General features: G+C 39.0%; 1 long non-coding RNA gene across 1 annotated transcript; it reads left to right on the top strand.

Annotated features, from left to right (window-relative positions):
- The first annotated feature begins 598 nt into the window (after nucleotides 1-598).
- On the top strand, nucleotides 599-8,410 carry LOC111539884. The gene is made up of 3 exons (XR_002730825.1): nucleotides 599-678; nucleotides 4,984-5,111; nucleotides 7,060-8,410. It is a non-coding gene; the product is annotated as an uncharacterized LOC111539884 (long non-coding RNA).
- Nucleotides 8,411-14,000: the final 5,590 nt, after the last annotated feature.

Genomic DNA, 14,000 nt, shown 5'->3' with positions numbered 1-14,000 from the left:
GTTCATTCTCAGTCTGAGCCTCCCCTTAATTACCGCACTTTTTCCTGCTTCCATCATGGTGGATGTCCATATAGGATAGACATGCACATAGGATGTTTGTGAAAAATCCGACATTAAGATAGGAAACATTTGTTCTCAGAAAGTTTTCAGGTTGGACACTCTAAATTCTATCGTTATTAACACATTGGGATGAGGGATGCACCACACTACTTGTGATGCTGTGCAAGACTCTACAAAATCTCCTTTTAGCTTCAGAGTTGATCAGAAGCCATTGGTACCGTCTACTTGGGGACCCAGATATCACATTTAAACATGCTTCCTGCAGAGCAATTCAGAAAAAAAGTACAATGTATCAGTTGAGTACTAAACACTATTTCTATAATGAAAAAGTACAGAGAGTTCCGTTTATGTTTATCCTTTTATTGAAAATTGCTACAACCTGGTCAAAAAGTTCTCTCTGTGTGGCAGGATATCTGCCAAAGAATGAGTCTGTTGAAAGCACCACACCAAATTCAGCGTTAAGGGCCAACCCTGACCACTGCTGAGTCGTGTGAAGAGGCTGACAGCGGCGTGGCCGCCACCCAGGATGGAGAGAAAGGCACCGTGAGGTGTTAATGGAAAAATCCAACTTCCTTTTCTTCCAAAGATGATGACTGAAACCAAAGTGGAACTTTCCCTGTGAGTTTTAAAATATAACTTTCATTTTTTTTCAGAACGGACATATTTACCAGGCTTTAGTATCTTTTTTTGTTTTTATATTCCTTTCTGTATAATAAAAGCCTTTTTAAAAGCTCATGTTTGCTTAGCAATACTTACTTGTTTTTTGTTTTGTTTTGTTTTATGTGAGGGGTTTAGCAGTCACCATATACTGCGCTGCACCCTCCTGGTGGTCTGGGTCTGTATCTTAGGACCCGGGAGACCAGGCATATGAACTGAAACTTAGTAAGTTATAGTAGAATGTCTTAGAGTGATGGCACAACATCATCTCCAACAGAGCCCTGTGACCTACAGCCAAAAAGTACAATGAGGAGCAGGATTTGATTACAACTAAATTTCCCTTTTGAAGCCAAGGCCTTGTATTTGCACAACTCTTGGTTGATTCTAAAGTTCTTCAATTCCAAAGCAGTCTTCATTTCCTAACATGTTGCATAGTAGAAATTCATCATTGCCTGTCATTCTAATAATTATCATAAACTTTTCTGCGCTAAATAGCTGGAGTAAGGAAAAGCCCTGGTTTTTCACCACTGGACCATGATCCTCTTTAAATTGTATTTTTTATTTAAAAATATTGACTTCAAAAAGCTGCTCTGATACTTAATATAGCTTTACAATGATAACATTTAAACATATTGCCTGGCTTTGTGAATTCAAATAAGGACTCCTGAGTGCACTTCTGCCTTTGTTAAAAACAAGCAAAAACACACCTGACAAGTCTTTTTTTTTCTCTAAGATTCTATTTACCTATTATTGAGACCACAGAAAACCAAGAGCTAGATAGGCTCCCCTGGACACCATGATTAATTAGTTATTCAGTGCAGAGTTACTCTATGTAATTTGGTTGATTTTTCATTTGGTTTTCTTTTGTAAATGACTTTACTACTCTTAAACAATTCCTTTCAAGCCATTGCTCTTCCTTTTAAAAACACGAGTCCAGTGATTCACCCTGGTTAAGATACAGGTTGCAGATGCCCTTCATTTATCATAAAATACAATATATTTCTTTTCTCTGGGGGGTGAAGTGCCCTGAAAAGCTTTGTAAGCTTTTTTATTTTCCTTAAGAGTGAGACACTTCACGATGTGAAGATACTTGCAAACACAGATCTCAACAGGAAAGAATCATTCATTAACCCATGAAACAGATCATTGGTACTGAGAAATGCAGCTGCTATTATTAGAACAGATGCCTGTAAATATGGAAGCAGCTTTGGAACTGGGTAATGGTAGAGGCTACAAGTATTTGGAAAATCAGGCAAGAAAAAGTCTGTATTGCAGTGAAACATTAAGGGTGTTTCTGGTGAGGGTTTGGATGAAAAGGAGAATTATAAGGAAATTTGAATTTTCTTAGAGATTACTTAAGTATTTCATAAAAATATGGGCAGTTAAAGGCCATTCTGATGAAGCCTCAGACAGAAATACGAAACGAGGTATTGGAAACTGGAGTAAAAGCCATCCTTGTTATTAAGTATCAAAAATCTTGGTAAAATTGTGTGTATGTTTGAAGGTTTTATAAAATGTAGAAAGAACTTAAGAGCAATGACAGAATATCTGGCAGAAAAAATACCTAAGCAGCAAACCATTCAGGCCACTGCATGGCTACTTCTAAACACATACAGTGAAATGTGAGAGGAAAAGAATGATTTAAAGATGGAATGTATAATTAAAAGAGAAGCAGAATGGAAAGATTTGGAAAATTCACAGCCTGGCCATGTAAAGAGTGAAAGTACATCTTTAGGAGAGCAAATCAAGAGTGTAGCCAAGCAACTATTTGGTAAGGAGATTACCGTAGATAGAGGGGAGCCAGGTGCTATTAACCAAGTCAATGAGAGAAGGACCCTGAAGGCACTTCAGAGTTCCTAGAGGCTGCCCTCCTATCACAGGCCCAGAGCTCTAGGAGGGAAGAATGGTTTTAGGGGACAGGCCCAGGGCACTCTTCATGAGCTCTCTCCTCAGAGCTTACTCAGTTGTCTGCTCCTCCCTGTATTCCAGTGCAGTTCTCCCTGACTGTACTAGCCAGGGCTTAAGCAGGCCAAAGTATAGTATAGGCCACTCTGGAGTATGCAAGCAGTAATCCATCCTTCATAGCATCCATATGGTGTTCAGTCTGTAGGTTTGGGGGCATGGCTACCTCCACCTAGATTTCAATGGATGTCATGAATAATCTGGGGGCCCCAGGCAGAAACCTGCTGCAAGAGTGGAGTCACCACAGAGAGTCCCCACTACTGTGATGCCTAGTGGAGCTTTACCATTGGGATGGCCACTGAGACCCAAGAACTGTAGAGCTGTCAATGTGCAATGTTAGCCCAGGAGAGCTGCAAGCATGAGATTCCAACGCCTGAGAGCCGAGTGGGCTAAGCTCAGCAAAGACATGGGGGTAAGGTTATGTGAGGTCCTAGGGGCCCAATTCCCACCCCAATGTATTCAGGAAGTGGGACATGGAGTCAAAGGAGATTATTCTCCAGCTTTAACACTTAATATTGTTTTCCCTGTTGGGCTTTGAACTTACTTGAGACCAGTTATGCTTTTCTTCTTGCCTATTTCTTCCTTTTGGAATGGGAATGTCTATCCTACATCTGTCCTATCACTGTATTTTGAAAGTAGATAACTTGTTTTGATTTCACAGGCTCACAGCTGGAGAGAATTTGCCTCAAGATGAATCACGGCTCTAGAACCATGAGCCAAATAAATTTTTTTCTTTATAAATCACCCAGTCAGTGGCATTCTGTTATAGCAGCAGAAAATAGACAGAGACAGTCATTCATAATTCATTTCACTTCCCTAAATCTTGGGGGGGGTGGGTTTCAATGTCAAATTCTTATTTACCCATAATGACATCAGTGTCTTTGAAAAATTACACTAGAGGATAAGTTACCAACTCTTCCAAATGATTGGTTAGAGATCATTGATCAGCAGTTAGGGTTGCATACTGGACATGTACCAGCCTGCTCACTTTGTCACTTTTTCATGCCATCCTCCTCAGGTCAATCCCCTTCAGGCTTTCAGGCTCACTGAAAACAAAAATGTGTTCGAGGCGTTTCACCAGAGAATCACTTGTTCCCAGCATCCTAGTAGATCACCCACTTTAGCCAATCCCTTTAAGCTTCTCTTTTTCTTTTTTCTTTTCCTCTTTGGAATGAGTCCCTACTTATGTAATTGTTATTGGATGTAGATTTCCTGAAAGTGTTTCATGTTTTGAATGAAGAAGAACATTCATGGTGATAATATGTCTTAAAAACCAGGGAAACGTGAAAGATCTGGGAGAAGCCACTTAAACTGGATCTGAATTTGAGAAACTTGAAAATAAGAAAAGAGGGTTACTTTCCTGTAGCATGTGGAGGATTGAATTTTCTCAAGGAGAGGATTTTTATGCAATTTCCTTGTGGAAAATGATAGGAGATGTAGATGTTTCTAAGATGCCTTCTGCTTTCCACTTTGGTCTAATTTTTTCCTTTAAGCCTGTACATGCAGTCTTAAGATTATTTTTATGATGAAATTAGTAGCTATTTAAACACTTTAAGTTGATTCTTTTCAGATACTATTTACTCTAATTTAGCCCACTTACATGTGGCAAGTCATTATTTCGTTGTATTTTTTTAGTTTTAGTTTTGTTTTTCAATGGAGATGTTTTTAAATGAAGAAATTTTAAATGAAAGACTTTAGTCTCTTTTCAAAAGAACAGTATAAATGATTACTCTCTTTGCTAGGATGCATATGGTGGTATGAGTTTGAATTTTAGATTCTTTATTGATGTCAAAGTTTGCGAACATTTTTTTCTATCTGGGCACCATGATGATATGGCACTCCATCTGTGATTTACTCTACCCAAAGAGGAATGAAGTGTAGTTAACAAGAATCAAACTAATGGCAAACAGGATTTTGGTGTTGCTGGCACATGTAGAAAAAGGTGGAGTCTAAGAAAATATTTCTCCAGCCAAGACAGTATTGAAGAAACTCATTATTTTCCATCTGCTTGTTCCTTGTTCCCAGTGTGAAGTGAAAGCAAAGTTTTAAAATCTTTTCTCCTCTGCAAGAAAATATATTTCAGAAAATCCCTATCTCAAAAATGAAGCAATTAAGAACTGTCTGGCTGTGAGGATCTGGCCTCAGCTTGACTTAAAGCAACAACTTCAGTTATGTATCAAGATGTGCATGAGAATGAACCTGCTCTGCTCAGCCAACGTGCTGAGTGACTTGATGTTTGTAATAAATAAATAAATAAACAACAAACAGGTTGTCATGAAATATCCTTTGTAATTATAAACACAGGAAACTTTCTGAGATGCAAATGGGTGTTAAATGGTTCAGCAAAGCCAAGCTGGAGCAGTTGGTGTGCTTTGAAATGAGGCGACGTTGTAAAAATGAAATCTACCTAAAGATCACTATGTGTTTCAAAGGTTTGACTTTTTAAAAAATTTCTTCAGTTTTCTATTTTGAAAAATACAAAGAGGTTTGAATTTGTTTTTATATAACCAGCATGTGTAGGCTACCATCTAATATTTGGCAACTTTAAAATTTTTTGAGCAAAAACAGCTCTTTAGGAGTTTAACCTTTACTTAAGAAAAGATACATGAAAGTTACTATGTGTATGTTCCTGCATGGTACGTAGGAAATTACTAACTGTTAGTTCAATTTACTTAATTAGGTATTTACTCATTGGCTATTATGTGCCTAGTGTCAGGCGATGTAATATTTTAAAAATTAGCATTATATATGTTGCCCTATCTACACTTTCTGGGGGGTAAAATTTTGAAAATTACTTGATGTAGAAAACCTTTACAAAGAACTAGATTGCAGCATGTATTCAAATTCAAAATTCATTTTGATCAAGCACTAAAATGTGATACAGACAAAACAATAGGAATTTTCAGGAATGAGAATGGTTGTGCTGTCAAAAAAGATAAGCAATATGGATGATTTATTAACATTTATGGCCTCTTAAATTTATTGAATTTTGGAAGGCAAAGATTGTTAAAGCAGAGATAGTTCACAGCAAAGAAGAGCTACCAGTGAATTCATGAATTATATTCTGGATTATTCTTTTTGAAAGAATATATATGTGATGCATTTGTCATTAGTAGAGTTAATTAATCAGTTAATGTCTTGAACTAGTAGTAGATTAATCCTTTCTTGATATGCATGATGTATTAGCCTATTTTCACGCTGCTAATAAAGGCATACCCGAGACTGGGCAATTTACTAAAGAAAGGTTTAATTGGACTTACAGTTCTACATGGCTGGGGAGGCTTCACAATCATAGCGGAAGGCAAGGAGGAGCAAATCACATCTTACGTGGATGGTCACAAGGAAAGAGAGAGGAGCTTGTGCAGGGGAACTCTCCTTTTTAAAACTATCAGATCTCATGAAGCTGATTCACTATCACGAGAACAGCATGGGAAAGACTTGCCCCATGATTCAATTACTTCCCACTGGGTCCCTCCCACAACATGTGAAAATTCAAGATGAGATCTGGGTTGGGATACATCCAAACCATACCACATGTTATCCTAGTTGTTGCCATAGTCAGTAAGCAACTGTTCTCACTCAGGGCTGTTAGCATATAAAAGGTGATATTAGATAGTATCTTTCTACACTTGCTCTCTCTATACTTCTGGCAGAATTACCTTTGTGGGGTCCAGTGTAAAATGAATATAGGGTCATCTTGTTCAAAACTTATTATTAATTTGAAGAGCACTAAACCAAGTATGAGGTCCTTCTAAGGAAGGAACCTTTTGTTCCTTGACTCACAAGTCCCATGACTCTAGTTCTGTCAATGAGGATAGTTGAATTAGTATAAATGAATGGTGTTTATTTAAGGCAATGTTTAAATCCAGGCACAATCTACTAATGTGCTTATCATAGATGAGTAACCAGTTAATGATCACTAATCATGATTGATACAGACATTTGTATATATATACATTTGTAGAATATTTATCTAGCATTGTATTTGCACAGACACATATATGATTAAAATATGTAAAGCAGACTTCTGAAAATCTCTAGTATGGTAGCCTTTGCCAGATTAACTAGAAAAAGATCACTTGTCACAATCCACAAATCCTATTATACAATCATCCAGCAAATATTCTCTGAGTACCTAGTCCATACCAGATATTATTCATGGTGTAAAGATATAGCAGAGAACAAAATAAACAGAGTACTTGCTCCTAGAGAGTCTTCATACTACTGACTTTCTGAAATTTTGACCGATTTGCCCAGGCTTTAGTTTGTGGGGTTTTTTTTTGTTTGTTTGTTTGTTTGTTTTTTGCTGAAACCCCTGGCTTCCTGGCTTTATTAAGAACAGAAGAAAAACTTAGCTTAGCTATTCTTGTCACTGTTTAGAACTGAGTAGAACCAGAACTCTTCAGAAAAGAATGTGCTAAAAGTTTGTCCTTGAGAAGTTTCCAAGCCAAGACACTCCTAGGAGCACTTCCCATTGAGGCTGAAAGACTCATCCACTTACAGTGATTCATGGGAAAAGAGGACAGCACCCTCATCTTTGGTCCAAGAACACAATCCTGAGTGACACAGGATTGCCCTGAAAGTCAACAGCATCCATCTTACAAAAATCAACAACACTTGCTTTTCAACCTTCCAAAGAATTTACTGGTCTGGTTTGGCCTTTTGGTGCCACATTCCATTCCAGAACCCCAGCTAAAATGTTCTCAAGGGCTGACCAGAGATTCCTCCTCCTTTCTCTGGGCTGGTACAACTTGACCGCTGCTTGACATCAAGGTCAGCTGGAGACTGGGAACAGTTATGTAACTGCGTTGTAAATTGAATTAGAGCTGTACATGAGCCCAGACCGAGTAACCAGTGCAGCTCCAGGCAAGAGCAGCAACATGTCCCCCAGAGACAGCACTGGAGGAACAGCTTACCAGGGAATGGAAAAAGGGTATCACAGGGTAAAAAAGAAACCATCTCTTTTGAGTCCCTCTAAAGTCTGGGCAGTTGGCTGCCCCATCTCGTGGAGTAAGAGGGGGGCATTAAGTGCAGAGAGAGCTGGCGTCAGTATGGCAGGCAAACACGGAGGAAAAATCAGCACACATAGTGTACACAAAGAGAATGAGAAAAAAATATTTGTAACATCAGAACAGATACCACCCATATGAGAGAAATAAGAAGGCTTACACATGGAGAGGAAAAAGGCCTCTGGCAGTAGTCTGTGGACTGTAGAATGAGCAAGAGAGGCAAGACCATCCTCCTACCAGTGACTGACTGGTCATTCTGGAGAGGATACATGTGCACAGATCTGGAAAGCCAGGGCTGAAAAGCCTTTTGACACCTTTGGTGACCTAGGACATAGTCCCCCAGTGTAAGACATCATGCTAGCTAGAGGGGAAAATAGTACGTTTTCTTCAAAGGCAAATGAATACAACTTGAGATAACTTTTGAAAAGAAAAAAGGTACTGGGACCATGGCATGACCTTGATCTGTGCTAACGTGACCACCTGCAGAAGCAGATGAGGAGAGGCAGAATAATGTAAACCTGAAAACTTGGAGTCACCAAACCATAGATAGCTTCATCTCTTACCAAGTGCTTAATGTGTGGCTAGGTTCTTAAATCCTCTACAAGTTCCAGCTTCCTCATCTGTAAAAAAGGAGCAAATTAAGATTAGGTGAGTTAATAGATGTAAAAGTACTTAGTACAGTACTTTACAAATAGTAAGTGCCCAATAAATGTTAACTGTTATTATTATGTATTCTGCCCTTCACTATGTTAGACCCTGGGATATAGTGGTGACAGGCAAGGCTGCTGCTCTTGTGGCTCTTACATGAAACAAGGGAACAGGGAAATAAAATCAATGCAGACTATGAAAAGTGCTGAAGAATAAATAAATAGAGTAATATAATAGAAAGAAAATGCCTCTCTGAGGAGGTGACAGTTAAGCTGAGACTTGAGCAATCATCAGGGGGACAGGGTTCTCAGAAGAGAAAAAAATAAATGCAAAGACCCTGTAACAAAAAGAGATTTGACTGTGTCCAAAAGTGAAAACGAACCCTAAAGTGGTTTGAGAATAGTAACATGGGCTTTGGTTAGGCTGGAGCTAGGGCTCACCTAGTAGAGTATAGGAAGGCAACACCCCATCACCTGCACATCTATTTTCATCCATCACTTTACACTGCATCTGAAGAACATGCTGAATTAAAGCCTGTTAACCCTTGGGATATAGTCATCAAATGTATCAGATATGTTGAGACAACCCCAACAGAGGGGATAAATCTTTAAAAAGTAAATCGATGCATTTCAGCATTTCTTACAATTGCCAAAGTATGGAAGTGACCTAAGTGTCCATCAGGAGATATATGGATAAAGAAAATGTGGTATAGACACAATGGAATACTGCACAACCTTAAAAGGAAGGAAATTCTGTAATTTGTAACAATATGGATGGAACTGGAAGATAGTGTGCTAAATAAAGTAAGCCAGGCACAGAAAGACAAATATTGCGTGATCTCATAGGTAGAATCTAAAAAAGTCAAATTCACAGAAGCAGAGAGCAGAAAGGTGGTCACTAGATGCTACAAAGTTGGAGGAAAGAGAGGGAAAAGGAAAGATGTTGACAAAAGAGGACAGTTTCGGTTAAACTGGAGAAGTGATCTCTTGCAACTGCATGGTGACCATAGTTAATAATATGTTGTACATTTCAAAATTACTAAAAGAATAGATTTTTAACATTTCTTACCACAAAAAAATGGCAAGTTGGTGAAGTGATGATAAAGTGTTAACTAGTCTGATGGAATCTTTCCACAATGGATACATAGATCAAACCATTGCATTGTACTCCATAAAGAGACACAACTATTATTTGTCAATTAAAAATAAATTTAGAAAAAATACTGCACTAAAAAAAAAATAAACAAATCTAAACCAGAAGCAAGCCTGAGAATTGTAGATGAGTAAAGAGTCTAAATTAAATGTGGTGGAGGATATCATAGACGTTCCAACTCTGGCATCCTACCATTCTGTTTGCTCACCTAGAAAAAAAAGTAAGTATACCTATTGAAGTATATCATGGCATTAAATACTATGGCCCATTGGGATCAGGCATCCTTAATGGGGTTCCTTCTTCAATACCCAGCTAAGCTTAAAACTGGAGTGTCCCCTACTCACTTTATAAGTGCAGTGGCAAGATCTCCCATCCTGAGGCACAGCTATCATGCTCCAGTTCCATCATATTGGGCACCATTAATTTGCAACTGTGTAAAAGCAGGCTGTCACAATGAAAATATAGCTTTAAGAATAAAGTTTTAACTTCAGAGATTCCAATATATTGAAATAGCTGGCCAGCATTGGCAAGAAATGGAAATCACTGGCCTAGGCACATATGTGTGTATGCCCACAGATTCCTGGAACTATTGAAAGAGGGATCTGTAAGACTGGTGGTCTTCTCACTGTTAAACAGGTGGGAGTCTAGAACCAATAGACACATTTGCGTATTAATGTTTAAGGGCAATGGGACAATTTAAAATATATCTGTATATTCATACTTGAACTAAGAATCATTAGATAAATAAAAACTATAGGCCATCTAATATCCCTTTGAAGTCAAAGTGATTTTCTAATCCCAGTTTCAGTTTTTCTTATTGGACTTCCTAGAAAGTGATAATGAAAGAAGAAAGACTGATATTTTGAAAGTAGACCACAAGCACAGGAGCTGAACTCTCAACGTTCTGAGTTATACAGAGATGACGAGAATCTGTTGTCTTAGACCATTTTCACACTGCTGATAAAGACATACCCGAGACTGGGAAGAAAAAGAAGTCTAATTGGACTTACAGTTCCACATGGTTGGGGAGGCCTCAGAATCAGGCGGGAGGCAAAAGGTACTTCTTACATGGTGGCAGCAAGAGAAAATGAGAAGGATGCAAAAGCAGAAACCCGATAAACCCATGAGATCTCGTGACACTTATTCACTATCACAAGAAAAACACGGGAAAGATCGGCCCCCATGATTCAATTACCTCCCCCTCAGTCCCTCCCACAACATGTGAGAATTCTGGGAGATACAATTCAAGTTGAGATTTGGGTGAGGACACAGCCAAACCATATCATAGGTATTTACTTTACTTCTCATAGAAACTCTTCCAACCCTCCACCCACTCCTATACTTGTTTTCTGGGCACCAAATCTGAAAGGAATTTAACCTATGAGACAGACTATTTCTATTGCCCTTGCTTTTAAAGTTGCTTCTCTAGGCATCATTTACCACTTACCCTTGGTCCCCAGACCTCAGTGAATATGCGTCCCCTCATAAACAAGCACACACATAGCTGGTTATTAGATTAGATTATTAAATTTTTGAGAGCTGAAGTCACTTAATTCAAGTGTCAAGTTATGTTTGCAGAATGGATGTATTTATTTCACATTCTACATTGTATTTACAAATCCCTTTCATTATCTTTTTTTTTTTTTTTTACCTTCTCAAATACCACATAAGACAAGAAGACAAGCAAGTGTTATTATCCTTGTTTAATAGATGAATAAAATTTGCCTCAGAGAGGCTAAGGAGCATACTAAAAATCTCACTAGTAGGAAATGGCAGAGCCAGAATTGAATGCAAATTTTTGGTTGCAAAATTCTCTGTTTTTTACCATGGGATTCAGACGCTTGTTACCTACTTAATGAAAATGACCACCACAATTCACCTAGAAGTAGCCTGGGCTGCTCATCACAAACACCATTCAAAGATATTTGCATTTTGTTCTTGATCCCTCACCTTTTTGCTCCTTTCCAAAACAACTTCACACTGGCCGCTAGACAAAACATAACAAAGATAGCTCAGAGCTACAAATAAGGAGATTTAGGTTTTTCTACAGCGTCTTCATATGCCAGAACTCATCCAGTACAAGATGTGTCATTACTCCCAGAGGAGCTTACAGTCTAATCTTCTCATTGTGTAGGGACCGAATAAAGCAACTCCTTCTTTGTCTGCCTGAAATGCTGACCAGGTCAGTGATAGGCTCTCCAGAAATAAACTGCCGTCCAAGTGAGCCACACCAATCTGAGTGTGTTTTCTCATCTATGAATTCATCTGGTCCTAAATTGAACTGAATCAATGAATTTATAATCATGTCTTACATTTCTTTACTGTTTCCATGTGATGGATAATTTTTTATGTTACAGTGACTGGACTAGAGGGTTCCCAGGTATTTGGTTAAAGATTTTTCTGGGTGTGTCTATGAGGGTGTTTCTGAGCTAGGAAACAGGTTTTCTCCTGCCTTCGGACTTGGACTCAAACTGAAACCACTGGCTCTTCTGTTTTGCAGGCCTTCAGACTCAGACTGGAACTGCACCATTGGCTCTCCTGGGTGGGTCTCCAGCTAGCTGACCACAGATCTTGAGACTTCTCAGCCTTCATAATCATAGAAGCCAATTCCTTATAATAATATATATATTTTTCCTAGTCTATGGATTTTTCCCAGCTCCAGACCGACAACCTTCTATCAGTTCCAGGATGCTCCATCAATGCCCTGTCTAGACCCTACAGATTTTGACCCTGAAGTAAAGTAGGAAAGGCTATGGAGACATGTTAAATATTGCACTACCACCTGAAGCCTTTTCTTCTTTAAATTTCTCAACAGAAGTTGAAGGTACATGCGGAGCTTAATTGGACACCAACTTTTCTCCTTTTCTGTGGGATCCTGTCAGTGCTTTAAGCAATGAGAAGGCAGGTCATTTCCAAGTTTGTGTGGTAAATTTGGGGGGAAGTGGGAGAAAAGAAAGAAAGCCTGAGTCTTATAGGGTGTGATTTGGTTCTAGACATGCTTATGTTGCTTTTTAAAAGATTATCCATTTGACTAGATTTCTTTCCTGCTGACAAAAGAGGCAATTTCTACATATAAAATAAATCTGATTAAAACCCTTTCTCTGTTCCTGTCAAGGTAATAGATGCAGACCCCAGGAACAGAGTATATTTGGATTCCGAGCGTGTGTAAATGATTGTTTATGTGATATCTGGTGCCAAGACCCACAGAAGGCTCCTGTACTGCCCTGTAAAAATAATGGGAATGGAAAGCTTTTCCTTAGGCATAAAAAGTTCATTTTATTTCCTATTCTCTTTCACAGTGGTAACTATTACTTTGTAATTTTCCTGGTATTTTTTTGGCAGCCAAAAATGACACAAGTAATATTCCTTGCTTACAATATGCAGTTCCTATTCGTTTTGCTTAGCTCAAGTTGCCTCCTATAATAAAGGTGGCCGTGCTAGACCTTAAGCAGAGGTCTAAACTAGAGCAAATTTTGTGAGCCAGTTTTTAATCAGAAAGGCAGAACAAGTTCAAATCTTTTCCATTCCTTTATCCTAGTAGAGTCTTTAGAACACACCAAATAGCAAGAAATGAATACAGCTTTAGAAATTATCATTGATAACTCTTCTCAGCCTCCAACTGAGTGAACAGTCTCTTTCAGGCCAGTCAAGAACCATTCTGTGTAATCCTATCTGCATGTTATCTTGACAATGGGAGGTCACGAGTCATAGACACAGGCCAAGGTGTTGGGCGTGAGCTAACCAAATGCGTTGAGAATGGAGGCAGTCTCCCAGGATCTGGGACAGGTGTGAGGAGCCACCAGGAGGTAGGGACCATCAAGGGGATGGTTTAGTCAAAGCATGACTTCAGAAATCCAGGCAGACACAGAGGTCTGGGTATTTGCAGACACCACTTGTCAAGAGAAGTAGCAGCCTTGAAACCAGAAGGCACAAACGCCGAAAACTAAGGTGGTTCAGGCTGCTAACGGTCCTATTAGGCAGTCACACATCAGAGGATCCATGGTAGACAACAGAGCACCACAAAGGCCCCATGAGCGGGGCATGGCTTCTATGCTAGAATCCACTTCTATGCAGACAAAGGACTAGCATGTGCTTCTGCTCTTACACAAAGAAATCCATGTGTGGCTTGCCCGGGGCCTTCAGATGCAAGCAAGCAACTTAGATTACCAAAAAGGGATATGACATTGGGTGGGGATATACATTCCTGAAAATGTAAAACATTAATTTGTGCCTTCTTTACTTAAAGCAGTTAGTGAGTAACTAAGTTATGGAGAAGCTTAGACATGAAAATGCTCTGGCTTGCTTTGAATGTGGTCATTTTTACAGGTGAGAAAGCTGGGACCCAGAAAAATGCACTGATTTACCCAAGAAAGCAGAGCCAGGAACAGAATACAAGGCTTCTAATCTGATCATTGCACTGTGTGGCACTATGTAAGATGCAGAACCAGCTAAATTCATCTTGTCAACTCAGAATCCTTTAGTAGCTGTGTCCAGAGGAGGATTTGCCTACAC

Source organism: Piliocolobus tephrosceles, chromosome 4, assembly GCF_002776525.5.
Source record: "Piliocolobus tephrosceles isolate RC106 chromosome 4, ASM277652v3, whole genome shotgun sequence".
Taxonomy (NCBI): Eukaryota; Metazoa; Chordata; class Mammalia; order Primates; family Cercopithecidae; genus Piliocolobus; species Piliocolobus tephrosceles.
The sequence above is the reverse complement of the archived record's forward strand: the minus strand, read 5'-3'. Positions and strand labels throughout refer to the sequence as shown.